Here is a 23132-nt window from a genome sequence, read left to right on the forward strand (position 1 = left end):
GGGAAAAGCCAAAAATGGATGTAACCTAATAGCTACCATATGAGGAAGGAATGTCACGAGCACGATCAATAGCACGAACAGCAGCAGGAAAAGCCAACGAAGATGTTAAAATGTGAACAGAGCGAATAGTGAGAGTGGGGCGTCTCTATTCTCGCTATGAACTGTTTAGTATGCATTGAAAACTGGAATCATAAAAGAAATGCGTTGCAGAAAGGAAATGGACTTAATATAAAATAAGTGAAATGTCAGATGTGGTTTGTCTTGAGATAAAATCAGACAGTTTTACAAAATTTTATTATCGTTCCTTGTAGATGAACTGTTATATTTTGTACTGTAATAGTAGGTATATTACGATACAAGGTTGGGAGATTTTGTAATGCACTTCACAAACGTGTGTTGTACAGTATTTTTTGCACGATATTTTATTTTTAATATAAAACATTAATATACAGCACCTACGTACGTTAGACTCTGAACAGCTGACTGATTCTCAGCAAGAAGTTTGTCAAATGTGTCTGTAGATGGCAGGAGTAATTTTAATTACAACCCTACAGCAGTTATTTGTAATATTTCAACATTCTTATTTAGGTTGGCAACTCTGAATTCAGTAAAATCAACTTCCAATAGTGGCGAGGAAAAACACACTATCGTGCAAAAAATAATATTATAAACAACGCGTCGAAAAGAAGACAGTGAAACTGTGAAATTGTTGACTTCGTCTACTTTCATGTAAAGACAGTTTCATAATATTTGATTAATATTTCGTAATACAAAACTGCTATGCTCGTAGTGTGCACTACTAATTATTGTCTTACAGTTTATAGCACATTTCACTATAAGAAACAAGCCGAAGAAGAAAAGATAACGAAATAAAAATTTATTGTAAAGTGGTAGACTTGATATATTTTTAGATAAAAATTAATACAATCTGATTACTTGTTCTTGATAGGCTACACAAACTGTTGTAATTTGAGGTACATTCTAATATTAGAAATAAGGTGATGAAGATAAGAAAATTAAAATAAAGTACAAAGTGGTGAATTTGTCTATTTTAAAACAATATAAATAAATTCACCTTTGGGTTGGCCGAGGTGTAGATGGGAAGATGATATTAAAATGGATTTGAGGGAGGTGGGATATGATGTTAAGGACTGGATTAATCTTGCTCAAAATAGGGACCGATGATGATGGACTTATGTAAAGGCGACAATGAACTTCCGGGTTCCTTAAAAGCTATTTGTAATAAGTAAGTAAGTAAGTAAGTGAGTAAGTAAGAAAATGAGTAATAAACAAATTCATCGACATCGTACAAGAATTAAATGTTGAATCAATTGCAGCTGCAGTTGAAAGATATACAGAGTGTCCCACATTTCATCCGAAAAATTGGAGGGATTGTGGAGGACTTAGACAATCATTTTTAGATCAGGAACTTCTGGTCTACGTGTTCAAAATTTCACGTAATAGCATAAAACGTATTAAGGACTAGCACGCGACGTGGTGAAAAGAGTTGGTCATTTAAAGCGTATAAGACCACTACCACTCTGATTTTGAGGAGATCCATATTATCGTTCAGGTCGAAAGTTCAAACCTCTGTACCGTCTAGCGGATACGTAAACGTAAACATGATTAGCGTATTATTTGCATTTGTTGTTAAAAATTACCTATGCAGTAATTTGTAGGCAACTACAATTGTGACGCATGAAGTAAATTCTAAAAGAAATAACTTAGGAAACTAATTAACATACAAAAGCTGTATGTTTGAAAGGAAAATATAGTATTAGGGCGCGACGGAGGAATGCTGTAACGTAGAATAAGTCTTGTTTACAAATGACTTAACGGCTTACGATTAGAAATAAACCTCATTCTACTTGTAATTTAAATACGTACAAAGATTAATAAAATAATAACCAATCTTACTTTACAAGAAACAGTCGGCAATATTTAATAATACGTATTTACAATCTATCGAAAATATTATCTCTTGAGGTTTTTAATTGTTTGCTATTCGTAGCAATCAGACAAAAGAATAGACAATCGAGGACGAAGTACCTTTATTTCATCTTTCGTCTAGTCACGGTCACGTGGACTCAGTAGGCAGTGCTCTAGCTTTAAAATTCTAATTGTTATCAGTGGCATGTAAACTCCCGCAGAAAGACCAATTTTATCAAAACTAAAAGGAAAAACAAGAAGAAGGCCATCATTTTCAAATTACTGTTCAGTGAGTATTATCACTACATTTTCCCGATTACGCGAGGAGGAACCTGCAGTGAAGGTAATAACGTCACTAATTTTTGTTAGAACAAAGAAAGTGACAAACGTAACAGTATGTTATAGAATTAAACAACTATAAGTGATTAGGGACAGCAAAAAGTCTCAATACTCATTACTGCATAACTTAAAAAAATCAACCAAAGTCACTAATGGCGACGACGGCAATTGTGACGATGGTAGTAGTGACGGTAACGATATTAATTTTCAGATTATGCGAGAAGTTATACAGAATCAAATGGAGTTGTATGAAGATTTCTTGAAACAAGAAAATTAAGAATTGAACGAAAATGAAAATAAAAAAGACAGTGATCATGAACGTGAGGAACAGAGACACAGTTCTCCCTGCAGGAGGGCACATGCATTTAACACTTTTTTTAAGGAATTAGAAGAATCTGTTTTGATTTGTAATTTTTATTCATGTTTTCATATTTGAAAATCTCGCAAAAAATAAATTTTCATAATTTTTTTTTCTTTGCATTGAACCTCGAAACCATAGGCCTAATAGTTACTGGTGTAGACACATGAATTTAACACTTTCTGAAATAATTAGAACAATCGGTGGAATTTATAGTGAAGAGAAATCATACATACATATTCCTTTAATAATAACTTATCAGTAAAAAATCGCATGTCAAAAATGCATCTCAGCTCAGTAATTAGGCCACGTAGTCTAAACCATAAGCTCCTTATCTCAAAATGCTTGCCTGAGTCCCCTCCACAATGTCTCTCCTTTTTTCGGTTAAATTGTGAGACACTGTAGAATAAACTGGAGAAATTATGTCCAATATATGCCAGACACCAGAATAACTAGGGCTACCTTCCAGTACAGTCCGATAGGAGAGAAAATTTTCGAACGACTACTGAAAAGATGATGTGAAAAATTTTGAGACTGAATGGGCCGAAAAGTCTCTAATCCCAGATCTCGATGGTGGTGATGAATGATGATAAATAAATTCGTAAAATCTGGTTACTGGTTTCTGTCATACAAACTCTTAAAGTGTGTAATGCATCCAGGTACAAGAAATAACGACGAAAAAAAATCTGAACTTTAAATAGAAGAAAACATAGCGGTCATGGTCTATTTTAAGTGCAATTAGCGAATTACACGGCATTTTATTACCGATTTAAGACACAATATCCTGATATTTGTAACGAGATGTCATAGAAACATGTGTAAAATTGGAATAATAGAAGAAGTGCTCTGTTGGTACATTCTGGGCTAATTTACAAGATTGATCTACACATTCTTGGAAAATACCTATAATTAATGCTGTTCATGTCACGTGACATTATTCGTATAAGTATAGAGAGCATATGCCCTTCTTTTAAGTTCTGGAGCCTTTAGTACAGGAATTTATATGTCAGGTTTAAAGAGATTACATCGGGAAAGGGAAGAGAATTGTAGCGTTCTGTGACACTTGCCTCGGAGTGCCAAGTTTCATTCAATAGGAGCACTCTGAACTAACTATAGATCAAAGCTGGAGGCTGAGGGTCGTCTCCAGGAGATCCCTGATAACTTCTCATTAGAGCCGACCCACAGCTTAATTGAGTGATCAATTAACTACGTAGCCACTCCATCAACTCTTGGAGTCACCTTAATAAGCGTAAAAAACATGTTGCCATACCGAATAAACATCCTTGTTGCCAGAGCGATTTAATAGGTCTCATACCCTTAGCAACTGAATGAATCTTGTTTCCATAACGACTGGAACATATTTCCATAAAGAATTGAACATCATTATTGCCAAAGCTGCTGGAAATTTGTTTTGTCAAAATGAATTCTGTGACCAGGAGGAAAACGGTCTTAAGTAAAAATTGTATACTTTTCAGGAGAGCAGTAGAAAGATTGAAATTGGTGTCAATTATAGAGTTTTTTAATTAAGAGGTTTTTTCCTGGATATTATTTGTTTATATTTCTTCTGAATTAGGTAATGTTGCTCATTTAACAACTTTCTTGATTATTTCCAAAAATAGCCGCACTTACGCCCTTTCAAGACTAGAACTCAAATTGAGTAGAAGGGACTATTTAAACATAAGATCTTTTTCATGTCAAAATAAATGAGAAATGTAAATTATTAGGAATGCAAAATAGGTCTTAAATAATGTAGGACTGTTTACCTAGTGCTTAAAGTTTTGAAAGGAAAGGGCATCAGTATGTGATAAAATAGCTAAAATACAAATATACGAGTCAACAATACCTTACTTCCTTAACAAATACAATGTCCAGAGTATCACAGTGACAGGTCTGCTGTTGGGGTCCCGAGGAACGGTCCCTAAATTTTTTGTGACATGGAAAGGAACATATAAACTAGGCAAAGATATTCAAGACGAAATTGTCCAAAACATAATTAAATACTCAGTTGCCATCTTAAAAAATCACTTATACGGTAAACACTCCACATAATTGTTTAATTATATATTTGTGATTGAAAATCTGAATTTTTATATTAAATTTTTATCTATGTATATTTTTTTCATGTGCCCATTCATGTAAAACCATTATTGTACTAAATTGTGTGTGATTCTGTGTCTATAGGCAAGCCTTGGAAGGTCAGATAGTAAAAATAAAATACAAGTTAGACCTTTTTAATGGGAAAGCATGGAAAGTAAACATGTGATGTTTGTAAGGAATAAAGTATTAAATATTCTTAAGTCCTTTATTCTGTGTGTGCTCGACTCAAAAAGTACCTGGTAAATTTGGTAATGCTCTATAAATCCAGTCAGGAGTCTTATTTGACTTTAACTGTTTTACCAGATTGTAGAGAATTGTTTCCGCTTTCAGAATATATAAAAATCTCATTTTCACAAAAAAATTGACCTTTTTCCTCCGGGCCACAGAATTGAAGAATCTTGTTACAGTGACAGGAAGAAACTTATTACAATAGTAACTGAAGTATTCTTGAGGCCAAAGCGACTGGAATTTGCTTAGTTTCCATATGATTTGAAGGTGTTGCTGTTTAGCGGCTGGAAAATTGTTGTTGCTTTATTCACTTGCAGATTTTTGGCATTTAGACTGGAAGATCCATATTGTAGTAAATATAATATCCTTTTGCTAGAGTGATTAAAGGAGACTTCCTGTGACGAATTGAAACTTTTTTTCGAACAGTGAATCTCTAAGTTCTTTTCTTTGAGATGCAGGAAATGGAGTACATAACATACACGTGGAGAATGTTTTTCCCCGCAATAAGCCGATTTCAGACCGGTGCGGAATTACAGGGACACAAGAGCAAGGCTGTTCATCTGCCTGCTAATCAGATACAATTGTTTTCAGCTAACACCGGCGCCTTCCTGTGGTTACGCACACAGTAGCTGATCACGCATAGATGCTACTATTAGCTTAATAACAGGTCCTCCGACAGGGTGCACAGCAAAGTCTGTTCACTTTGTTCAGTTTGTGAGGCAGGATCTCTTTGCAGTAAAGCACAGAATAGCCTTATATAAAATCATCTCTAGATATGGCTTTAAAGTGAAAAGTTTGTGCGGTTGATATTCGAGAAATCTGGCCACATTTCCTGTTAATACCGTGACGTCATTAATTAAATCAGACTTTCAATGACTGAAATTATGATGTGCTTAAAACAAAGTAGTTTCGAATCCAGCCAGCCGAGATAAAACATGAAGGGAAAACAAATGAATATTACAAAATTAATTCATTATTATTCATACACAAATGAGAATGATTAATAAATGCTGGAAGTGTGAACACATAAATAATTAATTTAACATGGTCTAATTCTAAAACACTTAACTATGATCTTAATAATTGTCAGATGAATCTAATTCTCTGTAATGATATATTATTCATTACAATTGAAAACAACTCATTGGGGTCATATTTATGTGTGAATCTTTTTGACTATCATCTCCATTGTTATCTCGAGAAGGCCCCTCTTGGTTAAAATTAAATTCGTCTAGTGCAATGATAAACACTTAATGCAATGCTAGGGATTCAGTGAATCTCCTTAACTTTTTGTTAAGATGACCAAATGAGACGTTATCTTGTTGTGCGTGATTGTGTAGAATTGAAGTTTTAATGCTTGATAGGGAAAACGGATGGCGAGAAGTTTTTTAAGTTAACGGGAGGAAGTATGAAATATAAAAAAATGAACTCCCTGACTATCTGGCTGTGATTCTTGGACCTAGTGCATACTAGTCAGTAACTGTAGTCACTGGGCTATGAATATCATGTGAAGCTGATACGTAGGTTAAAGACTCAGAGCCGGGGATTGAACTCGATGTCGTAGAAAGATGAAGTCCACGCCCCTTCCCTGAGGTATTGGAGGGGAAAATTTGACCCTTAATATAATTTACAATTACTGTCTTTGTGTTTATTACCTGCAGTTAAAAGATTGCCGATTGACAGTTTTAAATTTTATTTCATTTTGTTTAGGTCTATATGCGGACTGTTTTGTTATCTCCCATTATTAATGAAGTTATTTTCTTATTTTTCAGGTATGAAAACACAATTTCTACAAGTGGTCCATGTAGAGCCAACTCCTGTCCAGATGTGCTAAGGTAAGTTCGTACTATTTTTCACAAGCAATCAGCGAAGCGTGAGCTTGTGTTTACAGAACTATTATAGGAAAGACTTACGTATCAGTACCTTAGAACGATGTAAAAATCATTGTCTAACGGTGGCAGAAATGTTGGAAACTCATCACTTTATTAAATGTTCTTCAGCACTGATCTCACAGTAGTAGAAGTTCGATAATTTTCGTTATTTTTTAAATAGAATAAGTTTACAGAAATATTTTAAAATATATTACGTATATTTCTCAAGAATAGGGACACGTAAAATTTAAACGAATCTCCTACCGAGTTTTACGGATTGTAGAGTAAATCACAACACACCTAAATGTATATCGTACCGGTAGTTGTAACATATAAAGTATTTTTTGTTCAATGATAGCCCTTTAACTTGCCGTTATTCGTCCCGACTCTAAGAGCGTGGCTCATAGATGTCACTAGTGCCGAGAAACGTATAGCACTTAGTTCGTCAGAGACATCCATAGTGTACCACAGACAGTGGATCTGCATTACACTCTTAATGAATAATGACGACTAAGAATTTTTTGGAATGTCACAGGGAACCGGAGTACCTGAAGAAAACCCCTGTATTTCCTTGTCCTCGGACTTGCCCATCACAGGTTTTCAATTTAGAGTAGAGCAGCATTTGAAGCAGAACTTCCTGGCTTATTAACGCAACGCGCAAGCATTGAGACCCTGTGACGGTTACTGACTAATAACACATATGTTTTAAAACTGTGATATTTTTAAGTTTTTAGACTACAAATCAATTGCATGTTTCATTCCATCAAACTGGCTAGCCACGTCCTAGCATAGAATTCCCTAGTTTTCACTTTATTATTCTCTTTTAATTGAGATGGATTTGCGAACTCTTCTTTAACTTTGATATTACTGCTATATTTACGTTCTTGATTGGCTTTCGTATAACAAACTGATCATAAAACATAGTTTAATATACGGGAGCAATCTCTTCAAGTGTTATTTCTTTTCTTATAGATCTGTATACCTCTACGAACGATCAATGAAGTCTATTAAAAATATCTTCAAGTATGTATTTGTCAATCAAAGAATACAAATAGGGCGAAAATAGTATTATAGGCCTACAATTATTGATGGTTAGGAAGCAATTTTAATCAAAAGTGAGAATAGTAACTGGGTCGTTTAGAGATAGCTAACGGGACTCGTGTTTCAAGTTTATTTGTTCTGGGTTAGAATTTCGCTTGAACTGAGGCTATCATCAGAGGATATTAAAAAGTTTTGCATTTATTGGAACGTTTCTAAATGTAATATCATCTGTAGAAATGTGAGGATGCAAATTATTTTATTTTAATAATTTTTAATTTGAAGAATAGCTATATTTTAAAAATCTAAAATAATTATTGTGATTTATGTATTTGAGTCTTTCATGTGCCTTTCCATCCACCCCAGCGTTTCCATACAATCTTACACAGGCTGATCGATAATTATGCACAGTGAACACTGCAAAACAAACAAATTATGTCATATAAATTGTAACCGGAACCGCTTTCGTTATAGAGATATGACAGCATTGTTTAACCGTCGTGGTGGGGACATGCAACAATCGTCAAGCAGTATTAGACCCACAGGAGACACGCTACACGCTATTCAAGCAACTGATGTAACAGACAATCGTCTGGAACAATGAGGAGAAATATCCCGGCAGATGGATTGGACGTAACGAACCTGTTTCATGGCCGGCATGTTCGCCTGACTGACGCCCTGTGACTTTGGTTGTGGATCACATGAACAGTACTGTGTGCTCTCAACGTCACAGAGCCCGAGAATACACGTTGAATGCATTGTGGTTGCAGGAAATATGATCCTAAATACCCCAAACATCTTCAAACGCACACTATCGTCATACCACAAGAAGCCTCTGTTGCGCTATAAAGGTGCTAGTGGACACTTTCAACATCTCCTCTGAAGTGCATTGTGTTACTGTATATTATGTAAATAACATACCTTGTCAAATACCAAGTTGTCTCTGTTCAGATTTTCCACTTTTATTAGCACTGTAACATAGCGGTTTTATATGAAACCATTAGGGCCTACTTTATTTTATACACCACTTTAATATAGATGATTATCGATTACCCTATGCAGGATTTTTCCGAGGTGATGTTACAAACTTTCATGGATGATGGGGAAGGGCACATGTATCAATTTGAGATAAGGAACCCTGGTCCGGAAATGACCGAGTCGAAAGTTACGAGCAAAAATAGTTCTGTGGAAATGAAATAATTTTATTCCTCTGTACACCTTATTTAAATGTATTTGTCTGTACATCTTACACATACTGTATTCACCTGACGTTGTTCACGTTGTATACTTACAGTAGGCCTATTCTATTCAGTGCGCTGTCTGAGGGATGGGGACAGGAAACTACACTAAAGCAATGCAGATAGCGTAATGTGTAACGGACATGGTCGGTCCTGATATGCACGTCTGTAGACAGCAGTGTATGTTTACAAGTTGCAGTGTCCAGTCGATCAGTCCTAGTGAAATGGAGGAGTACACGTGAGCGGAATATGCAGACCTGATTTTCGAATACGGATGAGCCAATGGGAACAGTAGACAAGCTCACAGATTGTATTTGGTACAAGTGCCCATGCAGGAGACATCCGGCCCATACCATTTTTCCACGACTGTTCCAAAAGTTAAGAGAAGGAGGGCACGTAGTGCCAAATTACAATTCCATTTCCACACAACTATTTTTGCTTAAAACTTTCTACTCAGTCATTTCCGGACCATGGTTCATTATCTCGAATTGATACATGTGCCCTTCGCCATCATCCTCGGAAACACTCTCTGTATTTATTTCATGCATGTAGACTATGTGCGTACTGTATGCATGTATGTATGTATGTATGTATGTATGTATGTATGTATGTATGTATGTATGTATGTATGTATGTATGTATGTATGTATGTATGTATGTATGTATGTATGTATGTATGTATGTATGTATGTATGTATGTATGTATGTAGCCTATATACGTACGTACGTATGTGTGTATGTTATTTATAATGTAATACTCGTATAACCTGTATCACATTTATCACAATCATAATTAGGACTATTATAGAGGTTGCTGCTGTTTTGGTTGTGTATTACAAATGGGCGAGGTAGAATTATCGTCTTTTTTTTCGTTCTACCCTGCGGAGTGGCGGTTATTCTGCTCAAGGTGGTGGTTAACAATGCCACTTATCGTCGTCAGATGATCGGGCGGGCGACTTTGAAGCAGATCTACAAGTAGCCATCCCATCCATCACTACCTCATTTCATTGCTACGCAACGTAGTAATTTGCTAGAGCAGCCGCCACTAGTTTCCAAGGAAACGAGGCTCCATGGGGTAGAAATGCTTCTGTGTGTCTGTTAGTATTTCTTCTTGCTCCTCTCTGTGTAAGTTAGTGTTTCTGTGTGGCATCATTTATTAGAGATTATTGTGGCTCAATTAAAATTAGCTTATTCATGATTGGATATTAGGGGTTTGTAAGTCCGTCGTGTTCACCTATACCAATTTAGAGAAGTTTACTGTTTTAATCGGTTATTTAACGACGTATCAAATTCGCTGTTATTTAGCGTCGATGAAATAGGTGTTAGCGAAATGAGTCCATGGATTTGCATATGTTACTTCTTGAGATTATGAAACTCGACTGTTGTAAACAAACAAATCAGGAAATGGAAGTTCCTCTCCTTGTTTGGGTGTATAAAAATGATTTCATTAATGAATGTCTTTCATATAATAGCTTAAAAAATTAACTACTGGGTTAATAAATTATCTCCCAAGTACGAAAGCGGCTACTTGGCTGTCGGGCCGATACACTCCCACGCGCTGGTTGAATTACGTAGAGAGTGCGTTATTGATGATTGGATGCAATGAACGTAAAATAAGTTCCTTATCCTTTGGATATTAACAGTTAGTTAAAATGAGATCAACTATTCTCACTCATAGCAGCCTATACTTTTGTCTTCATATTGTACAAAGACACTTTAGTGTGTTTTTCAGAACTGCAATACCTGCTTTTTTCATTACACATGGAGGAAACCAAGCTTTGTACCAAAACAGGAGAAGATTATGTCTTTGTATTTTGTGAAATATCTGTGTATTGACCTTTGCTTATACTGTATTATAAAAGTAAGTCTATTTAATAAGTCTGTCTATAGGTTAATCATTCAGTACTTTATCCCTTCCTGCATTCTTTTTCATTCCATTTGTTGATTTAACTGATTGGTTAACTAATTAATGAACACAAATCAAGAATTTCTGTCCACCGTTCAAATTTTCCGCAACGGAATCAGCTTACTGTTTATCCTTTTAGTGAATGGCAACAATAAGAGCAAGACAAATGCTTTTAGAGATTGTATCTGCTATGATTTGGTACCGAACATACAAGGACTCTTATGAGATTGCGTGAATTCGAGTAAGCTTACCAGTTAATTTCTCATTAATTCTTTCTTACTATGTTTCTTTCCTTTTCAGTTCACATTCACATTTTGAATACGAAGTTAATGTTGTAGTTTCGTGACCTTTGTTTGGGTCCCATTCATGTGTTGAAGTATACATTTGTTTAAGGGATTGGATATTAGGCCTAATTATGTTAGCTTACTCTTAGTGAACTTTGTCCTTTTTATAATAGCTGAATGCAAAGTGCAATTAGTAGGCCATAAGGGTCAAACAATATTCTAGAGAAAGTATAATTTTAATATAGAGAAACTTTTCATTATGATTTAAATCATTCAAGCTGTTCTGTTGAACTTCGTTCTTCATTTGAAATTGATTTGAATATTCTGAGATAGACTACCATAAATCATATTAACATTTGAACTTCAATTGGTCTAATATAGTGGTAGGCTACGTATATCGAAATCGTAATTTCATCCCAAATTTGTGTATAAATAGTATGGTAAACTGCCTGGTGTTTCATATTTATAGACTAAAATTATCTTCATTTCATCTGTGGTTTCGATATTGCTCCTGTACCCATGTCATTATTATAAAATATAAATAAATTTAAATTTTAACTTGATTACAAATATTTAATGATTAAGCACCACACAATATAAAATTGTTACATTTTTTAGATGTAGGTTAAAAAGTGACAATACGTTTTTTTCATTACTTGACATTTTCAAAATTCTCTGCTATAAAAATGCACTTCTGTGAAATTACCACCATGTACTTCATTGTTATGTTACATCGGGTCCTTCATTTATACTACATTTATTTTAAATTGGTTTTATTGTGTTGCAATAAATTATTAACTTTTATTTAATGATAAGCTTGACATTTTCAAAATTCTCTGCTACAAAAATGCACTTCTGTGAAATTACACCATGTACTTCATTGTTACGTTACATCGGGTCCTTCATTTATACTACATTTATTTTAAAATGGCTTTATTGTGTTTCAATAAATTATTAACGTTTATTTAATGATAAACTATGAAATATATTATCATACTTGTATGAAGTGAAATAAACAATATTACTGCTTCGCTATTCTTTAGATATAAATGTGGTAAAGAATATGTAAAAATTATATAAATTAGAAGTAGGCCTACAGATGATATAACATTATGAAATATCATTTTGTGAAGTTGATCATAATTGGATAGGCTTAAAATTCCATTCCATGAAATGTTTCAGTATTTGCATATTATACTAAACTGGATACATACATTTTGTCACAGCTGTATTAAAACAATCAAATTTGACAAAAAAAATAACTCTTAAATCATTTACAACAATTCATTCGACAGTGATCAAGAACTTTATATGAGACAGTTTCCTTATATTTAATGAATGAAACTAAGTCCTGCTACCATTCAATGAACGATTATCTTTTTGTCTGCTCACTGGAAAATAAATTATACTTTAAATGAAAAATAACAGCGCAAATACAAAAAAGGAAACTAATTTGAAAAGAATGATTACATTTTTAACACTCTGTATGTCAAATTTATCGTTTGCTTAACTTCAACAGTATTTGAAGGTGAATCTGTTATTGTATAAAATAAATATACATCAGAATACCTTTCGTGATACGAGACACTAAAATAATTAACCACAAATTTGAATATAGCCCTACTTTATTTGCTATTATTTGTATATGTGCAAGTTAACTGAAGAATCAGGGTACAAACGATGTACATCCAAAAATAATTATAAATTGCACTTATTAGTCCATTGTACGTAATAAAAGCATTTATTGTTCAGAATTATGTCCATGAACGTATTTCTGAAAAATCAACCGATTTCTTCTGAGCACAATTCAAGAGTGTGATCGCCAAAACTCGCTCAGTGCATTTGGCAATTTTTTTATAATTTATACACATAATATGCTTATGTTTGAGACCTTTATTATTATATTTTGAGCTTGTTTTCTTCCAAAAAAACGCCAATCCTTGTCTAAAAGTTTGTGTTATGTGTATGTCACTTGAAAACTCACTCAGTTCATAGACCAGTGAATCAAAAAAAAAAAAAAAAAAAAAAACAGCCCAGTCGTTTCATAAAAATGGACTTAATGCGTTTTGAGATCACACTTTTCAATTCAAGTAGAACGTTTTCTATTTCATGTTGATATTAGATGTACAGCATGGTACACTACTTGTCTACATATATTGGATGAAAATAACAAAGAGTTCATGTAGGAGAAACACGTTTTCGGTAAAAAAATTGAAAATTAAACTTTATAATATTCGAGACAATCAGTGTAAACATAAACAGTCACTAACTACAAAATAGATGCAAAACAGCTATACTGCAAATAGAAAAGATGTGATACCAGAGCAGCAGTCCTTTCAGTGTTAGATAAAAAATTCTCGTAATGATAAAATTTCATCTTCTGAATACTTTAGAATAAAAGTGTGAAAGTCCACACCTGTGGAGTAACGGTCAGCGCATCTGGCCGCGAAACCAGGTGGCCCGAGTTCGATTCCCGGTCGGGGCAAGTTACCTGGTTGAAGTTTTGTCCGGGGTTTTCCCTCAACCCAATATGAGCAAATGCTGGGTAACTTTCGGTGCTGGACCCCGGACTCATTTCACCGGCATTATCACCTTCATCTCATTCAGACGCTAAATAACCTAAGATGTTGATAAGCGTCGTAAAGTAACCTACCAAAATAAAAATAAAAAAGTGTGAAAGACTTCATAAGTCTAGCATTAAGCATACAAGATCTTATTGCTGAGAAGTTTCGTACTTCATAATTTTTCCAAACACTTGTCTGTGATTAACAGGAGGCATAGAAGGCCATTAAATTGTTATAATGATGAAGCAGAGTATGTGGATATTTACTGCGAATAAATGTGTGCATTATTAAATAAAAATACATACATTATTTTTAGTAATACGAATAAATTAAAAAAATTAATAAAATATTATCTTTTCCTGGTGGGGAATTTAATACATTTTTAAATATTTTCTTTTGCTATTATTGAAATTGACAAGATTAACTTTACTTCATAAATGTTTCAACAGTTTATTCATGTTTTGTAATGTGACATTAAGGGAATCATAAAATCTAAAATGTATAGGTATAGTGTTTGACACACAGTAACTAACCTTTAATTACTTAAACTCTTGATTACCACTTACCCTCTACAACACTAATTTATTATCCGAGTACAGCATGACATTACAATTTTATAAATACATTTGGATTAAAATATGATAGCTATACTACTCGTACATACCTTAATTCTAACAGGAAATTATTTATGTAAACAGTGTAAGTACAAATATACTTACGACTTGGTCAGTATTCATTCACTACATTAAATTATGGAGTTTATAATAATATGTACAATCTATTCCTTTAATGCCGTTACGTTTTGAAGTTCGTTTAAAGCCAGTACTTTATCCCCCTCCTATAGCTAGTAAATTGTATACAACAGACACACACAGAGAAATTTATAAGAGCAGTGGCGTGCTGCTGCACCTCTGAAATATTGACACACATCGCAAAATAAGTTCTATTGTGTAGCTACTACTCTAGCAAGAATGAAAATCAGAATATAAAATGCAAGAGAGTTAACCGCACGTGTTCAATAGGAGTGGAGGTAGAAGACACAGTTTTCGTTATCATTAAGACTAAGAAACAAAACGGCATTAATGGAATTCAGTGTACGACTTTGTTAGTGTCATGAAGTCACATAAACATCCTTTTATGAAATATTCTATCTATTTCATACGATCTAGGTATTAAATTAATCACAAATTAATAATTAGTATTTTTATCTCCCTTTTTATATACTGTCTGGTTAATTGTTGTGTGCAGTTTACAGCATAGAACTTGTAATATTGTACAAAAATGTCATTAGGTATGTAAAAAGTAAGGAAAATCGTGAAAATAATTTGTTACTGCTTACATAATGTGTATTAGAACTTCTCTTCTTTTATGTACACGAATGAGTAAGAAACTCCAATTAAAACATATGTTCTTATGCGTGTGGCACGATGGTGAAATTTACGCCTCGACTTGTCACTTTCTTTTTGTGTACTCTATAGGGTAAAGGTTGGTAAATTGTGATACTAATAATATCGTGATAGTTCTTTTTGAGAATTTTTTTACAATTTTACTGAGCGAGAGAAGGACCGGCTTTGTGCAGAAACTTGTCCACGAACATTCCCTTAATACTTTGACGCAAAAAAATCGATCTTCCTCTCGCTCAGTAAAATTGTAAAAAATTCTCAAAAGAATTATCATAGTATTATTAGTATTACAATATTACCAACTTTACCCTATATGCTTAAATTTCTAATTCACGAAGTCTAACTCCTGTAATTCTGACACTGTATGAAACTAACGTTTTGGCACAATGCAACCTCACCATACCTTCGTCCTAGTGGGATAGCAGTTCTTGCTTCCCTGGGTCCGTGGTTCGTAACGTTGGAACTGAAAATCATTTCAGCTTTGTTATTTCTGGGGCAGTACTTGATGGTGTGTGCGTTATCCCCTTTCGCACCGCATATGGGACAGACGTACGCCCTCAAAATGGGACACGAAACCCGATCATCCGCGTCCCTGAGTGAGTGTGTCTGATAGCGTCTGGGCTCTTCACCGTTGCTCTTACAGAACACACATTCTTGAGTTTGATTCTTGTTGCCTTTCTTGGCTTGTAATGTGATACTCCCACCTAGACGGTGGAGATGAGTGATTTCTTCAGACCCTTCTATAGTATCAATAGGTGGTATTGTATTAGGCTTATATTTTCGAAAGCATCCTGATTCCTGATTGGTCATATGAAGGTCTTCTCTAATATCTGAAAAAGTAATAATATAATAACTGTAGAACCATAATAATAACAATAATAATAATAATAATAATAATAATAATAATAATAATAATAATAATACAATGTGAGAAATAGTAATTTTTAAGGAATACTTTCTCAGAAAATTTTGAGGAATATTTACGTGAAATCTTTATACAGAATGTCTCAGAAATAAACAGACAACATTTTCTGGAATGTTATTTAATTTAAAAGATATACAAACGCAAATTCTTTCAATCTTGAAACTGAAATAATTCGTAAGATATCAAATAAACATTATTTGTGATTAGGCCGTCTGTTGGTGTACATCAGACGTATTGGACATTTGTTCACTACCTGGCATTGAATGTTTCAATTTCTAACTTTCCGTGGAATGAAAGAACTTTGCCTATCTCCTACTTAACAAGTGAGAATTATTTGAGCGAAAATATAGCCTACGCAACATCGGGAATGTCTTTCCTACAGATAGCACATACCCATTCCATTTTTTTAAGGGAATAGGACTATATAATTTTAACTGGCATATATTTTTACTCTGTAGCTACTAATAGAATTAATTTGTCGGTCTACTTTTGAGACACCTTGTAGGCCTATATTAGCTCTTACAAAGAGACCATCTATATGTAAACTATGGACTATTGCTTTTCTTTCGCGAACACAAATTTTTAGCCGAAAATTATTACTTGAGCCATAATAATATCCTGCACGTCACATTGATTTTTAGCCAATTTGCCATTTACGCAGAGATCTGGATTAAATCCTGGCCTTGTTGAAGATGTTTTATCCAGAGATTTTCATGAAAATAATTGAGACTTTGACTATCGGAGAATTTTTAACTGTGAATAAAGTTTATTTACGAGCCTACGCACAACACCGTTAAATGGCAGTACCGGTGCCTGTTAAAGATAGATAGTACAAATCTATATGTAAATGAAAGAATATGCCATTTATTTTATTCCACAGGCAACATTCAGACTTATGGATCATATGCGGAGACTAAGAGAAAGGGAGTGGAGTAACGGTTAGCACGTCTGACCATGAAACGAACTGTCCTGGCTTCAAATCCTGGTTGAAGTTTTTACGAGGTTTTCCCTCAACCATTTAAAGCAGAATTGCTAGGTGACTTTCAGCGTTCAACCTCGGATTCATTTCACCATCATAATTACACTTCTCGTTCATCATCGTCGTCATCATCATCGTCGTCGTCGTCATCGTCATCGTCATCGTCATCGTCATCTCCGTTTCTTTCCTAGATTTCGGACTTGTAAAGTCGACTGCGGGCTGCCGTCGAACTTGGACTCCATGGATATGTGGTCATTCGTTGTTGGTGTTAGCGAATGCATCGTAGGCTCTCCATCGGGCTCATGGTAACTCGTGAGATCGGGATAGAGAGACCGCGGTGAGATCTACATTTAAAGGTAAAAGGGATTCTGCAGACTGTAGGAACGTTCGAAGGCTGCGCGCGTGGGGATCTGTAGCTGGGAGCCTTAGCGCATGCACACCATTCCATTCCAGGTAGCACAATGGGCCCATCCGAGCGACTTGCGTGCGACGACAGTCCCAGTACGAGCCCTAACATAAAGGGGGATTAACTTAATAGATTGAAGAGGGAGGCAGAAAATGGGAAAGATTGGAGAATGCTAGGTTTGCAGTGAAAGAACTGCCCTTGGATAGAAAACTACGATTGAATGAATATTTGACATATTTTTTTATAGAATTACTGAAAAAAAGCAAAACTTTTCGCTCACTTCCCATCTTCAACCGCTTGCCACGCCCGAGTACAAGAGATAGATCTATACATAATGCGAGTGAAACACATACGTAGACACAAGCTTTTTCAAATATGTATTCCGATGTTAGCTAGGTTCTGTGGTTTATAAGTGTTGGTAGAATTTGCAATTTCTTAATAAAGCTTTGTTGTATTGATGAAGACTCTTGGCCACCGGCATAGTTCACTCGGGTGAGATGTTTGCCTGCTGATCAGGAGTTGCGATCGAGAATGGATTTGATTCCCGCTTGGGCTGATTACCTGATTCGATTTTTCCGAGATTTTTCCCAACAGTAAGATAAATGCCAGATAATATATGACGAATCCCCGGCCTCATCTCGCCAAATACCATCTCTCTGTCACCAATTCAATCGACGCTAAATAACCCAGTAGATGATGCAGCATCGTTAAATAACAAACTAAAAAACAGGAAGACTGTTACGTAGTCCGCTGTGACGTTATCTACGGATAAGATATCTTGTGGGTTAGAAGAAAACGTGTCAAGCATGTGCTCAAATATACTGTATTATTTTACACGATGCAACTACATTACAAATCGTTGTTCAACGGTAACTGTGGAATCGAAGTTCTCTTGTCCCTTTTTCTTTTTTCGTGCCTTAGATTTACTGTTTGATTCAATATAACTTAAGTTTTTCTTGCATTCGCATTACATTATTGCTCCTAAGCTATAGATGGCACAATGAAAATCATTGAGTTGCTAGATTTTCAGTTTTTAAAATTACAATCTACTGTGTCTTCTCTGATGCACACTCTTCTCCCACTCTAAGGACACAATTCAATTTGATACATTCTGTTATGAAACTACAATACATAAATTACAGTAATCTAAATGTATTTACGTCCTGAATTATAGCTCCTGTTGCAACTCTTAATTTTCTTTGACATAGACTCAGCATCACTGCAATAAACAGAAAGTAAATTACAGTGTTCGACATGGCATTATAGTAATTGAACAAAACCAGTTTGAAATTACAGAGACAAATATAAAACTTACTAACAACAGTAGACATAATAGACACAGAGACCTTCAGCTCTAAGAGTCTAAACCGCATGAGACTAGAAATAAAAAATTTATAGCTAGAAACTTGACAATATTATAGGACACTTGTGCATACTTCTGAAGTTTAAATATGCTACAGTTCATGGTAGGTTAGTTGATGCTGATGAAAGGATCTCCGATAGCCATTATGCAGTTTTCTAAGTATTTATTTACTCGAGATCACGAAAGAAACTGGTTAAACACGTACCGTAATTTCCCATAACTATGGTCCTGTCACACAACTATGGTCCACGATGCAACCATTGAAATTTTGCACTCCATAACGTAGTACCTCGTTTATCTATATTTTTGTTGTACTGTAGTTTGAAGTCAAGTCACTGCAACTATCTTCGAACGGTATGTTACTTCTACAATGTTTTTTGAATGGTTGTATCTTGGATCATATTTGTGTCCCAGAACTATAGTTATGGGAAATGGCGGTATCATTTATCAAATGTAGAACAACTACATATTCTGTGTAAACTTTGACAGAGTTACAAAATACATTGCCATAAATAGAAAAATACGCTAAACACATGACTAGAGACCGGATTTTAAAGGGAAAATGTTTCATCAAAAAAGGACAAAAAAGGGGAAGTTATAGCAAAAAAAAAAAGGACTTGAAAAAGGACAATATTACTCCCCAAAACACACTTCAGCACATTCATGGATATACATGGCACACACAATCTTAAATTTATCTCTTCACAATATAAGAAAAGTGTTGTATATGATATAGTTAAAAAAGAACTTAAAAAAGGACTATATTACTCCCTCAAAAGGGTGCTATTTTAATTGAAAACACACTTCAGCAAATTCATAGATACACATAGCACACACAAGCTTATATTTATCGCTTCACAACATAAGCAAAGTGTTGTATTTGATCACATTCAACACTTCATTATGTTTCATTATGATTCTGCCTCTTTGAATGCAGAATGTCTTTATAAATAGAAAATGACAGCTCAACATCAACTGAAACCAGAGGTGAAAATTTTCTTTTTATCCTGAACTCTAAATCAGCACACTTTATTAGTTTTTCAATGTCTGGAATCAGAAGAACAATGATATTTATTTATAGGCCTATCGGAAAAAAAGTATAGGAAAATTATCTAAATGTTTGCGATATTCTGTCAAAAAAGGACCAAAATAAGAGATATTTTTAAAAAAGGGAAAAAAGGAAATATGGACTAAAAACGGGAAAAAACTGAAGTCAAAACCACATAATTTGGTCGGTGGAAGATAGTTTTGAACATCATAATTAATTATTTCATGTTTCGTGTTGAAATGAAAAAAAAGAGGGATTCTCTTTAACATCCAGTCTCTACACATGCACTTTGATAGTCTTACATGCAGGTAAACTTACTGTGCACACTTTTACTGAATGAAAAGTACAATGAAAAATAATTTTCCTCATCGGTTACTAAGAAACGTTGTATCAACTTTGGTGACAGCAACATGCGTTTCGGTGATAAGAGTTCGAGAATTCTCTAGAAAATTATCTAACATTCACATTACAGTTGGGAAAAATGTCTGAAAAACTCCAGCAAAGTATTCAACCCAAGTTGGATTCCCATCCACTTGCGTGTTTTCTCGCATCATCTTTCACTACCCATAGATCAGAGCATTAGAAGCCGACAAAGAGAAGCTGGAGTCATGGCAACCATGGCTGCCCCCATCACCACATTCGTTTTATATAAGTCAGGATAATTCTATTATATACAAATTGCTACTAATGTCGAGAGAGATATACTAAATTCTACTAGTGTCAGAGTAATATACTACATAGAATATAATAAGGAAATATCAGTGCTTGAAATTCAGTGAGCTGTGTATACTTCAAAGTTCTACTTTGAACGCAACTACTTAGACATAATGGATTTTTCCGAGGTTTTTGAATGGTATTACCTCACGAGATATTTTGATGAGCAATATTATTATCAGTATTCGGGAATCCAAGCCGAATGGCACCTGAGACAACAAACGCCTTTGTAGGCTAAGTAAATTCTTTAAATGATTTTGCATTGTTTCCGAAGTTTGTTCGACTAATTGCACCTTACGTAACCAAGCTAACACACTGAAGTTTCCATATTATTTCATTGTTTAATAAACTGCATTTAAATATAACCAATGATTTATTTTACCATTTTGTTTTCATTTAAACTCATGTAACTGAGTAGGTATACCAAGTAGGTATATCCTAGATTCTCTTTTATTGGTTAAGTAAAGTAAAGTAAAGTAACAAGAAATATATATATATATATAACTTACTAGACCTGTTAAACATTCTGCAACTATTCATAACATAGCTAAATAGCTAAATGTGTAACTCATGTATATAAGAAAGTTTTACAATATATTTTAGTATAACCAGTGAAGTGACTTATTTGATTTGATTAAGCTAATATTCTTCGAGCCTGATCCAACCTGTGATCCTATTCTTGAATACGCAGTACCTAGTTAAGATAATAGCTCGACCATTACCATTCTGAAATATCCTGACGTAAACTATAATAATTTTGTGTCACAATTTAATCATAACATAACCGTGACCGACAGCATCGGCCACAACAAACTTGTGCCCAACAACAAACAGGCACAGCAACTGTATTAACTAATATGTTATGTGGCGAAGATGGAATTTGTGATAGTGAGATGATATTTGTTAAGATGAGTCCGATGATTCGTTATAAGATTATCTGACAGTCTCCTAGCAGTTGTGAAAATCCTCGTAATAAATCAAACCAGATAATTAGCCAAAGCTGAATTCGATACCAAAGCCCGAGCGTTGTAACGGAGAACGACTCCCTTTCGCTATTCCTATACCACGCCAATAGCCATTGAAAAATAAGAAACGTCTGTTAATATTTTGTTAACGATTATATAAGTAAACATTTTACAATATGATAGAAAACAACAAATTTATTAAAATACAGGACTTTGGAGAAACTTAGGTAAGAGTTCTGTAGTAAATTTTACAAAATAAAAAATATGAGAAAAATAGTACAATCTTACAAATAACTTACAGAGCTTTTGATATACGTCGATAAGATTTGTGTGCAAAGTTTAACAAAATGGCAACAATTCATGAAATACAAGGCGTTTAAAAATCATAATAAATTCAGTAATAACTTTAACAAAGTATAAAATACAACGTGACAAATATGTTAACCTTATAAATAGTTTACTGCACGTCTGATATTTTTAGTTAAAAAATTATGTGCAGGCTTTAATAAGATGACAGAAAGAACAATTCTTTAAATACAGAGCGTTAAAAAAATCATAGATAATCGTTCAGTACTAATAAGATGAAAAATACAACTAAAAAATTGGTCAGTCGTCTACAGCGTGTCTGGTATTCTTGGGTAAGAGTTGTGTGCATACTTTCAGAAGATGACATAAATAACAACTATTTAAATATAAAATGTTAAAAAATTATAGATAAATGTTCTCTAATAAGTTTAATAGGACGCAAAATACAACGCGAAAAATAGAACAGTCTCATAAACCGTTTACATTGCGCCTAGTATTCTTAGATAAAAGTCGTATGCAAACTTAAAAAAAAAAAAAGAAATTATAGAAGGAATAGTCGTGGAAAAGCGTGGGTAAGTGTTTTGTACTGATTTTTCACAATATGAAAAATACAACTCGAAAATTAGGACACTATTATAAATAGGCTGGGATAAGGAATGAATGCGAGCAGAGTATGAACTGAGGCACGTAGTGATGCGCTTTGCGATCCAGTCTTGGAATGTAACAAGAGATCAGTTTTCGCTGCGCTGATTCAATTTTGTACAGACTAAAGTCATATAGACATTTTCCCAGTAAGCTACTGGGTAATGACAGTGTATATCTGACTCAACTTTGTCCAGACTAGAGTCATATGGACTTTTGCCTACTGGGCGCTTTACATATTATTATTATTATTATTATTATTATTATTATTATTATTATTATTATTATTATTACTAGCCGTATCCGTGCGCTCCGCTGCACCCGTTAGAAATAAATATAAAGTAATTACATAATTAAAATAGGACATTTGATCCAGGGAACATTCGTGGTTGATATAAGGATAAATCGTTTATTATGTTACTTAATTTAAATTGTATTTGCGTAATTAAAATGCGATCATTTTGATCCAGAGACCACTCATTTGGTCATAAAAATTATTTTAGGAAATACAGGAAACGAATGTACAAAT

Source organism: Periplaneta americana, chromosome 9, assembly GCF_040183065.1.
Source record: "Periplaneta americana isolate PAMFEO1 chromosome 9, P.americana_PAMFEO1_priV1, whole genome shotgun sequence".
NCBI lineage: Eukaryota > Metazoa > Arthropoda > Insecta > Blattodea > Blattidae > Periplaneta > Periplaneta americana.